The sequence below is a fragment of the Taudactylus pleione genome, unplaced genomic scaffold (genome assembly GCF_031769625.1).
Source record: "Taudactylus pleione unplaced genomic scaffold, aTauple2 ptg000707l, whole genome shotgun sequence".
NCBI classification, from domain to species: domain Eukaryota; kingdom Metazoa; phylum Chordata; class Amphibia; order Anura; family Myobatrachidae; genus Taudactylus; species Taudactylus pleione.
This window is the reverse complement of record NW_028285109.1, coordinates 17253397-17267959: the sequence shown is the minus strand read 5'-3', so window position 1 is coordinate 17267959 and position 14563 is coordinate 17253397. Positions and strand designations below refer to the sequence as shown.

Below are 14563 nucleotides of genomic sequence, written 5' to 3'. Positions count from 1 at the left end.
ATGCTGGGCATCTGGCTCCCGGTGTAGGTCTAATGACAGGCGTCAGGATTTCGACACCTGTCATTAGTACCTTGCCGGGATTAGACAGTCGGGAAGCCGGCGGTCGGCATTTAGACCATTGGCTTCCTGACTACATCCCGGTATAAATAGGGCGGCCGGCAACCGGTTGCTGGCAAGTCTAGCGTTCCCCTCCTTGAGTGCCCACCTCCCTGTGTCCTGGGCAGCGGAGCCATGGTAGTGTGCTGGGTGCAGGGGGTGGTGCCAGAGAGGAGGCATCAGCGATGGCTGTCAGCAGAGGAAACTTACCGTTTCCGCTGACAGACAGTGGAGCATCGCCACCGAGAGGAGGGAGAGCATCGCTGCAGAGGTCCGAGCATATGGAGAAGCACAGAGTGCTCGGCAGCAGCTAATAGCTGTGAGTGGGGCGGAGTTGCGGCACATCCCTGTCCCGGGTTATAAACTCAGGAAAGATAGCCGCATAGAGGGAATTGTCAAACAAGAGGTCCTTGTCTTCATGTTATGCCTGGCAGTTAGCAGAGCAAGAACAGCTGTGATCTGGAGTTGGTGAGCAGCGCTAAAAGGGTTAGATGGATTGCAGCATACAAGTACCCATCACACAGTAGGCATTGAAAGAATCTCCATAACAGGGGATAATAATACATATGCAGTAATTGAGAAAATAGTTGGGGGAGATAATAAGCACAGTGGAGCCTAGCTCAACACAGGAAGACAAGACTACCTTAAGGACTCTTCCTCTCCACTATAGTTTAACTATACAAATAGTGCCTGGGGCTATATGTGTCCTATGGGAAACTTTCCATTTTATGTTATCTTACAAAGTGGAAATAGAGAAATATAATACGTTGAAGCTGAAAGCCAATAGTTAACACTGAGAATGGTCAATAACTAGTGCATGTGGTGGAGACTTTTGTAACCAACATTCAGTTAGGTTTCTCAGTGTATCAGCTACTAAGTAAAATTTTGTAGCTGCAGCCATGGATTCTGCAGACTTTGAACTATAGATGGCATTTGCAGATCTGGATGGATAAATCCAGCCAGAACTAAGGACATATATATAATTCAGGCATTGTTTCTTCAGTTTTCAACAACATTTAATGTGATGTTAGTTGAAGGGATGTGTATGTACATACATATATGTATACACAGTGACGGAACTAGAGAGTGGTGGGCCCAGGTGCAAGAATATGCTTTGTGCCCCCCTATGCATTGCCCCCAGTAGTGGTCCCCCCATGCAGTGCCCCATATACAGCGCCTTTCATCATCGACTTCGTCAGGAGGCCTACTGTTGTGCCTGGCAAAATTGTTATACCTAGCCTTACTGCGGTACCTGGCAGAATTGTTATACCTGGCCTTACTGTTGTGCCTGGCAGAACTGTTATACTTAGCCTTACTGCGGTACCTGGCAGAATTGTTATACCTAGCCTTACTGTTGTGCCTGGCATAATTGTTATACATAGCCTTACTGTTGTGCCTGGCAGAATTGTTATACCTAGCCTTACTGTTATGCCCGGCATAATTGTTATACCTAGCCTTACTGTTGTGCCTGGCAGAATTGTTATACCTAGCATTACTGTTGTGCCTGGCAGAATTGTTATACCTAGCCTTACTGTTGTGCCTGGCAGAATTGTTATACCTAGCCTTACTGTTGTGCCTGGCAGAATTGTTATACCTAGCCTTACTGTTGTGCCTGGCAGAATTGTTATACCTAGCCTTACTGTTGTGCCTGGCAGAATTGTTATACCTAGCCTTACTGTTGTGCCTGGCAGAATTGTTATACCTAGCCTTACTGTTGTGCCTGGCAGAATTGTTATACCTAGCCTTACTGTTGTGCCTGGCAGAATTTTTATACCTAGCCTTACTGTTGTGCCTGGCAGAATTGTTATACCTAGCCTTACTGTTGTACCTGGCAGAGTTGTTATACCTAGCCTTACTGTTGTGCCTGGCAGAACTGTTATACCTAGCCTTACTGTTGTGCCTGGCATAATTGTTATACCTAGCCTTACTGTTGTGCCTGGCAGAATTGTTATACCTAGCATTACTGTTGTGCCTGGCAGAATTGTTATACCTAGCCTTACTGTTGTGCCTGGCAGAAATGTTATACCTAGCCTTACTGTTGTGCCTGGTAGAACTGTTATACCTGGCCTTGCTGTTCTGCCTGGCTGAATTGTTATACCTAGCCTTACTGTTGTGCCTGGCAGAACTGTTATACCTAGCCTTACTGTTGTGCCTGGCAGAATTGTTATATCTAGCCTTACTGTTGTGCCTGGCAGAACTGTTGTACCTAGCATTACCGTTGTGCATGGCAGAATTGTTATACCTGGCCTTACTGCTGTGCCTGGCAGAACTGTTATACCTAGCATTACCGTTGTGCATGGCAGAATTGTTATACCTGGCCTTACTGCTGTGCCTGGCAGAATTGTGTTGGAGTCAAAATGCTGAAAACTGGCAGCATGATTATAGTCACTGGATGTTTCGATTAAAACTATCTGATTGTAACGCACAGTAATTTTAGCACATGCTTATGTATGTGCTGTATTTCTCTAATGTATAGTTGTGTGTTAGTAACGGATCCTCTATAAAATCAAGTTAAACAGATGTCACCTCTCCCACTATTTTGAGCATAATACTCCTGTAGTCCTAATTGTAGTAATATTTTTGTTAGCTCCCGCTAGCCGTGGCTTACTGTCCATTATTATATAACCAGCTGCGTACAACACCTATCCTATAATGCACATTATGCTGTTTTTAAGCCAATTAGATGCCTGGCTTATTTCAGATCACTTGCTATTTTTGAACACCCTCTGGGTAGCTCGTTCTTGACAGTTATTTTTTTTTCTTCTTCTCTGCTACAATTGAGAGTTGATGATATTCATAACTGTGAGAAGATATAAGGACAAGCAAGGTCAGACTGAGATTATACCTATGATACTGGGTGGTGTGAAGCACAGGCAGCTCATGGAGAGACTCATTACTACACCAGAATAGTGCCATGATGTGCAGTGCCCCAGTTATAGTGATACTAACACAGCAAATGAAATAAATTTATGTACAGAGCTGTGCATAATGATGGCACAGTATTATATCTGCAGGACACGTACAGCAATATTAGATATAATGTCAATCTAGTAATCTTATGACCCACATTTAGGGTATTTGTTAAAATGACATCATTATTTGTCCCCCAGAGGGGAACCCTTGGGTGTCCAGAACAACAGTCATTTACTCTGTATGAGAACATTCATTTAGATATGGGCCTCCGCTGCTCTCTAGTGTATGAACTAGTCACAATGTTCAATTGTTTGCCTGAAACTGTACTGTGTGATAACTTCCAACCATAGCTTTCATCTAAACTTTTAGATGGATCTAGGTTATTAAATTTGTAAACCTGTTATTATTTATCCTTGGTTGCGACCCTATATTTTTAATATTCAGAAACTACACAGTACCATTTCTCTTATACTGTACACTACATGCAATTCCCACAATCTCTTCACATATTCTTAATGAATTGTACAAGTATGAATTTAATATGAATATTTATTTCAAATCAGTTAAATAAATAAATAATAAATATTTTGTAACTTGTTCAAGATTATAAATTAAATCACTCCTTTGAATATAGGAGGGCTCTCCCGGCCTCCCGACGAAGTTGGCAAGTCGGGAAGTGGACGGCTTTAGGGTTGGATGACGCGTAGCCACGTAGCTTTCAAAAAGCGGGTGTTGGGGTCATGATGGTGCAATTGTGACACCGTGCCTCCCCCACCCTTCCCCCAATCAGACATGACTGCACCCTCAGAAATTCTTCTGGAGAGGGTTATGAAAATGTCGGCGAGTATGCCTCAACACCCTATAACAACAATTACGGTAAGGTAAATACGGAATGGTTGCATCAGGAATAGATTTAGAAAACAGACATATAAAAACAGGACAGGAGAGAGAGAGAGAGAGAGAGAGAGAGAGAGAGAGAGAGAGAGAGAAATATAGTGGCACTCACAGGACTTTGTAGATAAGTAGTATTGACGGTGTGTTATTTCTTCAGGAATTTTTTAAATAAAAATGAAACGTTGACCATAGAAGGTTACTGGTCAGTGATTAAGTGTTAACATACCGTCAATACTACTTGCAAAAAGTCCTGTGAGTGCCACTATATTGCTCTCTATGTAGAAGGTTTTGGTTTGGGGGCACCCAGGCATGATGGCCCTTTTTTTCAATTGAGTGCTGGCCTGCTCTGTGTATATATACACAGTGGTGCTTGAAAGTTTGTGAACCCTTCAGAATTGTATATATTTCTGTTGAAATTTGGCCTGAAACTACCTCAGATTTTAACACAATTCCTAAAAGTAGATAAAGAGAACCAAATCAAACAAATGAGACAAAAAAATTAGAAGGTTAGACTAAGGTGGCTAACAGTGTTGTAATATCCCTCACAGTTGGAAGATGTCATTCTCATCCTCACTCTCACCCTCCCCAATGTTAATCTCATCATTATACAATATTAGCTCATCCCCACTGGAATCCACCATTACAGAAGTCTCTGTATTTTGTTTTAATTGGCGACAATGGTCTTCCTCATAGAATTTGTAGTTCATTTTTATGAACATCACATTTTTAGGAAGTAGCCTCCTACAACGATCACACACAAGGTTCCCGGCTGTGCTAAATACTCTTTGCGAGTACACACAGGAGGTTGGGCAGCTTAAGTAAAACAAAGCTAGTCTGTACACGGGGGTCCAAATTGCCTTTCTTCCTTCCAGTATTTAAAGGGATTGTGTGACATGCTAATTTATATATTGCAATTAAAATAATCCTCTACCAGTCTACTGATGTTTTATGTATCAGATTGAGTTGCATCAGAGGTGTCAAAAATTGTGGGCAATTGTCATAATGTTGTTGCATTCTGGTGCACTGAGTTGACTCATCCTCATCACCAGTGGGTCTCTTGGAAAAAGTAAGTTTTTTTCTGGCAGCAGCATTTGCAGGAGAAACTGAAGCAGGAGGCGTTGTTGTGTCATGTGGCACTTGAGATGACAACTTGCTCGCAAGGAGCTCTTTGCATCTCTTAAGATCCATGTAAGTTGGAAATAAAGACTTTATGTACGACTTAAAGCTAGGATCAAGCATGGTTGCCAAAATATAGTGATGTTTCAAACCCTTAGGTCCTGGTGAAGCGAATAAAAAACTTGATCTAGGGGGGTTCCGGGGGCGGGGTATCCAAGATGGCCGCATTTTCCTGAGGCTCTGCTCTACCTCTCTATAACCTGATGATACTCCTTGGTTTAGAGCTCCGAAGTTGAGTGGCAACAGCAGAATCTGAAGGCTGACACTTGCAGGATCGGAGTGTTAAGCTTACGGAGCAGTGTCTGCTTTTTCATCCCTGGAGCCTGGCCATATTTTGGCGCGAAACTTGGCATTGCAGCTGGCCTGCCTAAGCCATACCACCTGGTCACAGTGACTATTCCGAACTATATATTGTGCACAGACCCAGGAAAAAACCACACTGGAGGGTGGATTGGTCTGGTCAGAGGTCTATTATACCCACCTTTCTGGAGACCGCAAAATCCACTGTGGATGCACTATTCCCCCCACTAGTCTATGCAACCTGGAGCCAGCTCTGACTGACACCTCATCGCCGCTATTGACAACTAACAGGTGACCATCTACAGCTGGTGCGTGGGTGTGGCTCCGGGAATCACATACCCGACTGGCTCCCACTTCAGTTTGCTGGAGACGCTGAGCGGAGATCAGTTAAAATCCCCTGGATTAGCAGGTTCACCGGGTGTCTGCTGTTGTAACTGACCCAACTATATATTGCGCACAGACCCAGGAAAAAAAACGCTCTGGAGGGTGGCTTGGTCTGGTCGGAGGTTTATTATACCCACCTTTCTGGAGACCGCAGAATCCACTGTGGATGCACTATTCCCCCCCACTAGTCTATACAACCTGGAGCCGGTTCTGACTGACCCCTCACCGCCGCTACTGACAACTAACAGGCGGCCGCCTACAGCTGAGGCGTGGGTGTAGCTATGGGAATTACATCCCCGACTGGCTCCCACTTCGGCTTGCCGGAGCTGCTGCGCGGAGATCAGTTAAAATTCCCTGGATTAGCCGGAACACCGGATGCCTGCTGTTGCTGTCGCGCGACACTGGGTAGACATCTAAGACCAAGCAATCGAGGTGAGCCTATTTGCGGGGGCTGTGGATAGATCTCTCCTTCACCTTCCTTAACCTCTGCAAAGGGAAAAAAATGTGCGGACTCTGCTAGTGAGCGCTGCTACAGTGCAGGATTATATTTTGCACACAACAATTTGGGAACTGACTTACTCCCTGAATATTATGCCTATTTTTATCCCTTGCAGTGTGATCTGTGGATGGGCTGGAAGTAACACTGCTGGCGTTCCCTTTAGACTGCAGCATATTAGTGTAACAGCCAAAGTTTACTATCCTGGTGCTCCTTTAGAGCTCGTCACAGCTGTAGCTCTGAATTCTGTCCCCAGACTCCTCCACTAAACAAAGGGGCACCGTGCCTTATCAGCTAAAGAGTCAGCTACTACAACTCACTGTGGAACACTCTAGTCTGTCACTTGACCTAATTTCTCTGGCTAGAGATTATCTCTCAAGATGCGGACCTGAGAAACATCCTGATATACCGAGTTTTGAGTAAGGAAGATATTGCGAAAAGGGACAAAGGCTGACCTTGGATAATTATAGTTACTCCCACTCTTCAACCTACCACAGTGGAATGATTGAAATGGAGTGAATGTTTGAATTGTTATATATCACGGTGGTATCGTGAGTATGCTAAATACATATTTGTAACTTTTATTACATACAGATAAAAAAATAAAACAATTGTGGTATACTTTCACATTATTACTTGCAGCAATTTGTTGATTTTTCTATTGTCACTTGATGCAGTTGAGGAGAAGCACAAGTACTGACACCTACTGGTTATATTGCAAAGCATATATATATATATGCCTACCTGTGCAGTTTACTAGTTTATGCTAAGCATTGTATAATACCTTGTTGTGTCTTCACGAATGTATATAGTGCATGAAGAAATATCTCTTTAAATCTCAAACTCCATTACCACAGAGAAACCCCTCACGCCCAATGGGTAAACCGAATAAAACACCTGCGAAAGCAGGGGCTTCGCCACCTTCTCCTATAGAGACGCCTCCTACTCAACAACTTGGCACAAACGGAGCTGAATCTACAACTCCAACCCCAGATATAGCCATTACACTGTTAAGTGCTATTATGCCCAAAATAGATGATAAATTTGAATCACTCAAACCACTAATTGACGAGAAATTCCATCAGTTCTTGCCAAAAATGGAAGACAAACTCTATCAATTTGCTTCTAAAATTGATAAAAGGCTAGACAAAATCCAGTCTTCCCTATATACAGTCAGAGCATTCCAATAGAATGGACACTGTTGAACAAAGAACAAGTGATTTGGTAGATCAATTGCATCATTTACAAAACCCACATGACTCATATATGATCTCCCACAAATTACTATTGGAAAAAGTAGATGACAGAGAATAGACGCAGACGTAACAATTTAAGATTTATCAGTATACCAGAACAAATTAAGGGTTCTGCATTGTTTGATTATCTAAGCAAGACTCTAATCACAAATCTAGAACTCCAAGACGAGGTAGGGGTACTTCAATAGAGAGAGCACATAGACTGGGCCCGGAAAGAGATGGTCCAGGAAACAGGCCGAGACCTGTGATTGCGAAATTCCTGGATTTTAGAGCGACGGAAAAAATCTTATCAGCTTTCAAAAGACAGAGAAATTTAGTGATTAATGACCAACGTATTTGATTTTCCAAGACTTCTCTGTAGCAGTTGCACAAAAACGCAAAGCGTTTTCTTCAGTCTGTAAGTTCTTAGTGGACAACAACAAAAGATTTGCATTACTATATCCTGCAAAACTGAAAGTCTCTGACAATGGCCAAACGCTCTTCTTTGACAACCCCGAAACAGTACGCTCACACTTCCTCACGAATTCCTCCTCTGGAAATTCACCTGACCATTCCTGATTAGATTCTTCTATTAAAACCAAAAAATAGTATAATAAAATCGCATATCCCTAACAGATTTAATACGTATAGGGGAGAATTATGGGAGCTTAGGCCACATGGTAATGAGACGGAAAGATCCCATTTTGTATTTTCCTTTGTACTATGTTTTTATTTGTTAATATTATTTCAAATATTATTTATTGATACATATTTATCATTGTCTGAGAGATACAATCAGACATGGTATAACAAAATATTGGATAGGAAAAGATACAAAAAAGTATTGAAGCATGTTTTATACTTAGAATGCTGCAAAGATATTTTAATGTTAAGTGAGCTAAGCACGGGTTCTGCTTTTATAATGCATACACAGTTAATTCTCCCTGATGGCTAGGACAGGGGGGATTTGGTTGTTTTTGAATTACATATTTTGTGTTTATCCTTTGGTAAAGAATTTGGAGGACAGCTTCCACATTGACCACAATGCCTCCTGACTCACAACTGTCTCAAAAATTTAAATTCACTTCTTGGAACGTGGGGAGTCTCAACACGCCAATTAAGCGTAAAAAAATTATTATGTCACTAAAGAAACTGAAGCCTGACATAACTTTCATTCAAGAAACCCATTGGAAACGGGATGGTGATTCCACTTTAAAAGCCCAATAGATTAATGAATGTGTATCATCCTCCTACCATACGAAAACAAGGGGTGTAGCTTTCGTATTTCCTACTCACATACCATATACCATACTAAATTCTATCCTAGACCCAGAGGGACGTTACCTATTGATAGATGTTCAAATCTATGAAATTAAATAAACATTATTAAATTGATACGCACCTAATACTGATCAACAGGCGTTCGTTCAATCCATCACACAGCTTTTACATTGTAGAGTTAACTATAATCTAATAATTGGAGGTGACTTGAATAATGTAGCTAATCCTAATATAGATAAATTACCAACCCCATCAAACCTCTCAGCTACACACTGGACACATATTCCGCAACTTCTACCTGACCACAATTTGACTGATGTATGGAGATAATACAATTCCACGGACAGGTCCTACACTTTTTATTCTGCAGTTCATGGATCTTTCTCACTTATAGATTATTTACTGACATCCGCAACACTCATCTCGGACATATTATCTACCTCAATAGGGGATATTGCAATATCTGACCACGGTCCAATATCGATAACTTTAGCAGCAAAATTAACTCAATCTCGCCCCCTTGTTTGGTCTTCCCATCATATTTATATAATTCTGAACAATTTCGCAAATATTTGGACAGAATTCATTGACGATAATCTAGGCCACTGGGATACACCAATTTTATTTTGGAAACATCCAAAGCAGTTCTACGTGGACATATTCTCTCATATATAGCAAAAAAATATAAAGATTATAGGATACATTATGCAGAATAACAATGGACATTAAAGCTAACATTAGCAAATTATATATCTCAACCCACAACAGAAAGCAAATCAGCATATCTAGAAGCAAAACAATTATTAGATAGTTCTGTGCTAGCCCAGGCACAAATAAAATTAGATCACACAAAACAAAAATACTTTAAATGGGGCAATAAAACAGGCACATTGTTGGCGAACATGACAAAAAGCTTTAAAAGACGACACTATATAACTACTATCAGAGATACTCATACGCAGACACTACTTACTAAAAACACAGACATAACTAAAAAATTCCATAAAGATTATACACGGCAGATACCCACGATCCTGCTCTATTGAATAAGATACTAGATGAAGCAGCATTACCATGCTTAACACCTTCACAACGTAAAGAATTAGAATGTGATATCACTGAAATGGAAATATCCACTGCTATTTCATCCCTACATCTTAATAAGTCTCCGGGACCTGATAGTTACTCGGCAGAATATTACAAGATCCTACAACATGAAATTGTCCCATCGTTATGTGCTCTTTATTGCAGAATCAGAGAAACTACCCCTTATTACCCACATTTTAATCAGGCATATACGTCTTTAATACCAAAACCTAATAAAGACTTGACTTTAATTTCATCATACCGTTCAATTACACTACTGAATATTTACTTCAAATTACTAACCAAAATATTGTCGGATCGCCTCCAAAAAATTTTCGCCACCTTGCTTACATCACACCAATTGGGTTTTACAAAAGGAAGACACTCTGTAAAAGGTATACGCACCGCAATAGCTGCGGTAATGACAGCTAATTTACATCCTGAGACCCCGTCTATGCTCTTGAGTCTTGATGCCACAAAGGCTTTTGATAGGGCCATGAAACCATATCTATATGCAATACTTGACAAGAGGGGTTTTGGACCAATATTTGAATCACTCATTAAATTCTTTTACACACAACCAACTAGTTCATTGTAGAGAGAGGGTATAACAATGACCAAGGGGCACCAGACAGGGGTGTCCACTTTTACCCATGCTTTTCAATCTGGCATTAGATCCTATGTTGAGAATCTTACATACTGGACACAATTTAAGGGACTTACTATTGGCACAGAGACTGTCAAATTGTCGGTATTTGCAGATGACATCCTTTTATTTATTTCGTAACTACGGAATATACTTAACCGGCTGATAGGACGAATAATGGAAATTGGATCAGTGTCTGGTTTCATGGTAAATTTTTAAAAATCAAATTTGCTTTATCTAAAAAGGGGTTGTGCAAAGCTGGCTTGGTTTAGAGAAATCCCTATTGAATGGACAAATAATTCTATTACATATCTAGGGATCCAGCTACCTAAAAATCTGAATAATTTATATGCCATAAATATGAAACATAATTTGCATAGTATTAGGAATGAAATAGAGAGATGGAAACATCTCAACATCTCCTATTTAGGCAGAGCCAATTTAGTGAAGATGATCCTATTTCCGAGACTCCTCTACCCACTCCAATCCCTCCCCATCCTATTAACCAAAAAGGACATATCTGAAATAGAAAAAATGATGCACACATTTATATGGAAAAGTAGAAGGGCAAGAATTGGCATGGTGAGACTTCAACAACACAGATCAAATGGCGGTATCAATATGCCGAACATCAACATGTATTGTCATGCTGCACATCTTCGCTACTTAAGGGATTGGATTCACAATAAGAATCAATATGCCAACACAACACTAGAAGCAGAATTTCTAGGGAACATCAGTATTATATCTTTTTTACATTTACATGATGAGGAAATACCAGAAACGATCCAAGCCAATCCTTTGTTGATGACTACTAGAAAACTATGGTACATTCTACGCCATAGATACACATTAAACCCATATTTGTCCCTACATCTTCCACTTGTACAAAACCCAAATTTTCATCATGGGAATGCTGGACACCCATTCACCTTATGGCATAGGCAAGGACTCACCTCAATCCGTTATTTTATAGATAGCATCTCAAGAAAACCCTTAACACTGAATCAAGCGGGAGACAATTATCCAAATAGTCCGTACTTCACCTTTACCTTACCTCCAAATCCCAACATTATATAGCTAGGCTTTCCAAAGCACTAGCACCAAATGATTATAATAATAGATTAGATGATCTTCTTATTATAGAGAACCTACAAAACAAAGCAATATCACAATACTACTCATTCTTACAAAGGGCCTGATTCAGAGCCGCTCGTAAGCGGCAGTACGCTCATTCCGAGCGATGTTTGCCCAACTGCGCATGCGTACGGAGCGTAATACGCATGCGCGAACCAGTCAGTGTGGTCGAAAATCGTTTGTTCGCTAAATAGCGAATGCCTGCTAATATGAGTGACAGGAGGAGGCGTATGTGGGTGGTAACAGGGGAAGGTGCTTGAAAACGGGGAGTGGAGATCCGACCGCAGGCGTGCTTAAAGGTCAAAACGGGCATTTTATGGGTGTGCATAATTAAAACAGCAGCGTCATTGACCACGTCACTGGGTTATTTTATAGCAGAACTGCTCGCAAGATTTTGGTAGCAAAAACCAACCACAAGAATAGCGAGCAGTTCATACGCTGGACGATGTACTCGATTAATCTAATAAATAGCGGACATGACGTAGGATGCGAGCGGCCAGGGGGCGTATTTATCCAAAAAACTACCGCAAGTTTTGTTCGCTCGTTCAGATCTAGAGGCGTGAACAGACCACAAAGAGCGAACGGTTCATTTGAATAGCCGCCCCTATTTTTAGGACGAGCGAGCGCTAATTGCTAGATACTTCTAACTGTCTCCGTTGTGGAGCACAAGATGCAGAATTGATGCATTGTTTATGAAGTTGCCCGATAATACGGGGATTCTGGATTATGGTAGGAAACTACATCAATAGGCATTTGGTAAATTGCCTAGCCTTAACGCCTGAGTGGGCAATATTTGGTATTACACCCAAAGAAACCAAAGTACCAAGAGGAGCAAAAAAATTACTAGTTATTATATCAGCAGTAGCAAAAAAATGTGGCTACAGATAACAGTACCTACATTAACACTGTTTCAGGGAAAACTTTCCATATTTTCAGAATGGAGTGGCTGGAAGCCTCGCTGCAAAAAGAAAAGTTCATAGAAAACTGTTTTGCCACTTGGGAAAGTTACATTGAAACTGTCCCAAACATTAAAGGAACAAATAGGGATATGTTTTAGAAACACACTCTGGTACAAGACACATATATGTGAAGGAGACCCCCCGATTTTGCTTTAACACATCTGGTCAACTAATTGAGAATTATGGAAGGAGGTTGAGGACCTTATATGCTTGCATTATCTATATTGATATTGTTTTGTGCATAACCTTGCAGTGATATGTTGATGTTAAATTTTGTGGACTATTAATACTATAGTTATGCTACTGTTATTGTATAAACTAATGGTATATGTGCATTATTTGAGTTATTGTAGCTATGTTTACAATTATTGTGCTTCAATAAAGAAACAATTATTAAAAAAAAAAAAAAGTACAGTAAAAAAAAAAACGTGATCTACAAGTCCAACATACTTAGAGGAATAGTTATGTTTCATCTCCTTATGCTTCTCTAGTAGTTTAATTAAGGGGATCACATGTCTCTTCCAAGCAGCCTGCACATATCAGTGAGATATGTGTAAGCTGCTTGTGTGTTAACACCTGTATAAAAGGGGTTAATTAATTTTCAAAAAATTACGTGAGGTCCCCCCCAAAACACTAACCAGCCCCGGACTTGCCAGCCTGTCCTGGTACCTAAAACTACAGGGAACATAACTAGTAGGGTTCCACCGTAAATTAAGTACCAGCACCAGGCTGCAGGGCCAGTCCTGGTTTTAATTATAGGGGTAAAAAATCTGCGTAGGGGTACCCCTATAATTAAAACCAGCACTGGACCCTTTCTAGCAGGGGACTGATGCCACAGCCAGGGGTGCCCTTTCACCGGGCCTCCCAGCCGCATCAGCCCTGACCGCTAGTTAGCCCAGGCCAGGAATCCCTGGGGAGTTGGGGACCCCTCCAATAAAGGAGTCCCCCTCTCCAGGGTACCCCTGGCCTAGACTGATAGCCCGGGGCTATCCCTGCCACCCCTGGGAGGTGGGTGGCGGGTTTATAGTGTAGGTGTAGTTGTAGTATGAAAAATTGAAAAAACAACATTGTCTTTACAGTAGAACTGCAGGTCCCAGCAAGCCTCCCCCGCATGCTGGTACTTGGAGAACCAAAAGTACCAGCATGCGGGGCATTAAGGGGCCACTATGACCTGTAGTTCACCTGTAATGAAATGTGTAAAAAAACACAAGACACACACACCGTGAATATAAAATTTTATTACATACATACATACACACACATACTCACCTTCTTCCAGATGTTCACATCTCTTGCCTGGGCTGACTAGCGGTCAGGACTGATGCTGCAGCTTGGGGGCCCGGTGAATGGGCTCCCCTGGCTGTGGCATCAGCCCCCCTCTAGAAAGGGTCCTGAGCTGGTTTTAATTAATTAATTTAATAGTGTTCTTTTTGTGCCCTGATGTGCCTGTTTAAAATGTGACACCTCTAGACTCAGGGCCTAATTCAGAGATGGATGGGTTTGCACAGCCGCAAGAAAGCTGCTCGGCAATAACTAACTCAAGTGCAAATGCAGCAGGGTTGTTTGTAGGAAATAAACACCTCATTGCTGCATCTGCGATCCGAGTGCAGTGTCCATAGACACTGCCTAGGACCACCATTGCAACCATCAAGACCGACTGCTCCTTTGGTCAGGCTGCATAAGCTGAGACTAACACAGCCTGGCCGGTTCCTGGCAGTTTGCGAGGCCAGGAAATCTGCGTCCACTGACACAGACCCTGGCCTCGTCCTTCTCGGAAAACTGGGGCAACGCGATCATATTTCCGGGAACGCTGGCAAGCAACGCCCCAGCTAAGCCCCCCAAATGCCGTCGCACTAGAGGGATCTGCGAACAAGATCACAGGACACGTTCTGCACATGCACACCCCCCAAAATATCAGGATATACACAAACCATCAGGTTTACGTACATCCTGAATCAGA

General features: G+C 41.7%; 1 protein-coding gene across 5 annotated transcripts in view; it reads right to left on the bottom strand.

Annotated features, from left to right (window-relative positions):
- The window catches only part of ARMH4 (armadillo like helical domain containing 4), a 348598-nt gene that overhangs the window by 172222 nt on the left and 161813 nt on the right, over positions 1-14563 (bottom strand). The gene's annotated exons all lie outside the window — the stretch shown is intronic.